Below are 4,360 nucleotides of genomic sequence, written 5' to 3' on the forward strand. Positions count from 1 at the left end.
CCAGTTAGGAGCGTCTATCGGGGAGTGTGGGGGAAAGAAGGGTGTTCAGCCGGGACGGGAGCTGGGCTGACACGGGGGGCAGGCGGCAGGCGAGGCTGGAGAGGGGCTGGGGCCTGGCCGTGGAGGGCCTTGAGTGCCAAAGACGGGCGGGAGCTGGCCTCAGTGTCCCTCTGGACCTTGGGGCCCGCGTGTGAGTTGATGGAACCTGACAGACCCCAGTCGCCATCTCCCTTTGAGTCCCTCCAACTGCTCTGTGGGACGGGCAAGCTGGAGAGAGACCCGGCTTCCTCTGCAATGTGGGAATAACGTAGACCTCCAGGGGCTGGCTACAGAAAAAGCGATACGTAGGGAAGAAAGCATGACGAACCCGCAGTGGACTTTAGAGGCTGCGTCGTTGTTCAGACGGTGAATCTGAGGGGCAGGTACGCGGTCAAGGGCCCCGCAGGACCCTGAGTTCCGCCATCCCACACCAGCTCCTTCCACCGACCGCGGCAATGGACAAGGCCCACAGATGTCGCTAACGCCCTATAAGGCGTTGTAACGCCCTACAGAACCCAGGCAGGCCAGGTTACTCCGGGTGACAAAGGCCCACACGGAGGGCGGAGACCAAGGAAAGAGTGAAAGATGGAGAACTGGGGCGGGGGGGGGAGGGGAATTATGAAAGCCCGCCGCGGGAGGAGGGCTGGGGCACCGCCGGGCAGATTACGGCGCAGAGCCCTAGTAACAGGCCGACCATTGGAGGAGCGGGGCAGGCTAGCTGTGATTGGCTCTCGCCGCTGCCTGCGATTGGAAGGCGGCTGCGTCCCTGCCATGCTCACATCCGGGTGTCCGGCCTGGCCTAGAACCTTAGCGATCCCGGGTTGTCAGATTTCCTTGGCCTACAGGGCAGCGCCGAAGACATGCCAGGCGAGCGCGCAGAGCGGTGAGGCTCACCCACGCGGAATCGCAGGTGCGGGTACGCGCAGGTGTGCCCGCGCAGAACTGAGGTCCCGGGCACACGCAGACAGCGAAATCCTGCACCTGGGGCCCAGATGTTTGCGGATAGGTGACCGGAGAGAAGGCCGAGGGTGGAGTTCTCGTATGAGTTGGAGCTGGGCGCGGGCCGAGCTCGAGGGCCCTACTGCCGTCCCAGGATCTGGGCCCAACCCGGGTAATGCGAAGGCTTGCAGGAAGCCGAACCCAGCCGACACCCGGGGTCCGGGCCTGGGCTGGCGGGCCTGCTGCAGAGCCGGGCGGCGCCCAGCGGGGGGCAGCAGAGGACGGCGCCACTGGAGCCGGCCCTTGCGGGGGAGCGGGGGTCCGGGGCCTGGAGAGCCGCTGAATCCTCCCAACTCCGGGGCCCTGCAAATCATTTGGTAACCCAAGTAAATGGGGCAGAGGCGGCCAGACCAGTCGCTGGTGCATTCTTGGGTACTGAAGCCCTGAGGAATGGACGAAGGCTGTTTTGTTATCTAGGTTCGTTTTGGCCCTATCACCACTGGGCTAAATAAATTTTAAATCCTTAACATTTAGGGTATTAGGGGAGTATTGCTCCTTTTGCTTTTGCCCAGCAGTGTAATGAAGTGTCTGTTTGATCTTGGGGATCTGGACAGCATTTGGGGAAATTACATGGAAAGGAACTCACCCAAAATGCTTGCAGTCAGCCACAAGCTGCTCCTCCTTTATACGGGTTACCCAGCCATTACTTCCCAAATCTATCTTGTGTATTTGAATGTAATGTCTAATTTTGGTCAAGAGAATATTTTTCACTTAGTCCGTCCACTACCCTCTCCAACCTAGTACTCGTCATTGAGGAACCACAACATTCCCCCAAAGGAATGTGTTTGAAAACTCAGCAGTTTCCAAACTGAGCAGGCAAAACCACTTATAAACCGTAATAACGTAACACCTCCATATTCTGGGAGGCAAGGACTTTTGGAAGGCAAAATGCTTTCATAACAAACCTAAGGGAATCCAAAATGAGCTTTCACAGTCAGGCTTTAAAGAACTGACCAACCATCAAAACCCCGGCCCTAAAAATCTGGCTTCAGGAGGCTAAGAGAATGAAGAGATGGAAGGTTTGATGTCTCGTGTTGGCCCCTTATCTGAGAGCCAGTAAGTAGTAGGGTAACTTGTCCATCGTGGTGGGAATAACCAGTTAACACCAAGACTGTGTTAAATGTCTAGGTTCATTCTCCCAAGGTAGATCCAATATGAAGGCAGCCCCTCAGACATGACTGCAGCTTCCTGAAAACTCTGGGAGTGGTGGGCTGCACTATTTTGCCACCTCTGCCAGGCATAGGGGCAAACAGCTGCAGACCACCAGGACTCACCAGGTCAAGTGAGCACATGTATGAGATGGCTTGCTGAGTCAAAGCACATGCTGAGTGGGCACCTACCTAGTTCTTTTCCCATCCAAGGGAAACGGGAGAGGATTCTGAGGAGGCAAAACACCCTAACCTAAAAGACTACTCAAAACAAGATGGTTCCTCTGGGTGACAGGCAGGCAGCTTTGTCCTCGTGGGCTCAGGTCACAGGCCCTGGTGCTGACCGCTGCTTAAGGCCACCTGCTTCTGGTGGAAGAGCCCTGGGCTGGCCACCACTCAATTCAAATTCAGTTCCACCTGAACCAATGAAAAGGCTGGATGGAGGGACCAAAAAATCTTTATGCAAGACCAAAAAAAGTGCCCCAACAGGAATAGAAACAAATCAAATGACATAGGAGGAAACAAATAGACAAAACCCAGAATGTGTTAAGACCACCAAGTAGCCTGGTCTCTGGAAAAGTCAATGTTATAAAAAAGAGGTGGAAGTAGTAGAGGCTAAAGAAAGCTATTATGAAATCCAATTAATCGATTTCATTGGATCAGAGGAGATGGGGGTTAGAAAGTGCTATCAAAGGCATTCTGGGTAAAATTTGGGGAGATCTGAATATGGGCTGGTATTAGAGAATTATTGTGATTTCCTTAGGTGTGATGACAGTGTGACCATCATAAGAGAATGTCCTTGTTTTTAGGAGAAATATCAACATAGGGAGTGCAATGTCATTACTTTCAAGGTTCCACAAGACAAATATAAAATGTCACAAAGCAATGGATATTTGGTTTATCCCTGTACCATTCTTTTCAACTTTTGTGTTTGAAATTTTTCAAAATATATAAAAGGTTGGGGGGGTCAAGTCCCCCGATAACACCTAGCTAGCTATCCTTTAAACAGGGTTAAATCTAAAGCAAGAGGCAATTACTGGGACCACCGGTTTCAAATATCCACATTTAAAAACCGTAAGCCAGGGAATTCTCCCACGGTCCGGTGGTTAGGGCTCCACGCTTTCACTGCCAAAGTCCTGGGTTCAATCCTTGGTGGGGGAACCAAAATCCTGCAAGCTGCGCAGTGCAGCCAAAAAAAAAAAAAAAATCACAAGGCAAAACCTTATATGACCCACGGGCCACTTAATGCTCAAAAGCAGCAAAAATCCTTCCATCTCAAACTGAGGCAGGTTATGAAGCATAGAGGACAGTCACTCGTTACCTCTAGGAAGGGAAATGGGTGGCTGGGAAACAACCATGGGAGACTTTCTGTTACCCGATGTCACCATACTACTGTCCAGATAGTAAATATTTTAAGTTTCACAGGCAACATACTGCCTCTTTGCACTTTCTTCTTCCTTTACAGCCCTTTAAAAATATAAAGCCAGGTATGGATTAAGTATGAAGATGAGATACCACAAATCCTATGAGCTGGTACTGAGGATTCCGTCAGTGTGATCCGGGCACTCTAGCCCCAACTCTTCACTGACCACAGGTATCTGGTTAATCAGAGGTAGGGTTTGTGGCCATTCAGATCCAACCACATTTACCCATACCAGAACTGGAAAGTTCAAACTAGCAGGCCTATTAAATTAGTAAGCTGGTACACCACATTTTAATGTTGATTAGGCTGGAGACCACTTAATGTCAGCTCCTAGAAATAGAGAACAGTGTTACCCGGCTTGATTCTCCGAGTTTGCTTTGGAAACTGCACAGGAAGAGGTAGCTGCCATTCTCAGCCACTCAGATCAACCAGTGTGAGTCAACAGGCAGGTTCCGCTGACCAGCGCAGAGGCCAGTGCATGCGGTCGTCACATATAAATAGAGTGGAGGGAAACTGCACTCGCTTCACCAGGCAACTTATTTGCTCCACTGAAAGGTTCCCTGCCCCTAAGTCCCGTTTGATATCCCCTCCACTCCACCTGCAAAGTTCTAGGAATGCAGAACCCTGCTCTGTGGTTGCCCAAAGCCAAGTTGATCATTCACTCCTTTACAATTACCCTCCTGCCCATCACCTTTATTTAATTCCTTCCCACTATCAGTTATTTTTTTTTTTTTTTTTTTTTTTTTTTTTT

Source organism: Physeter macrocephalus, chromosome 14, assembly GCF_002837175.3.
Source record: "Physeter macrocephalus isolate SW-GA chromosome 14, ASM283717v5, whole genome shotgun sequence".
Lineage (NCBI taxonomy): Eukaryota > Metazoa > Chordata > Mammalia > Artiodactyla > Physeteridae > Physeter > Physeter macrocephalus.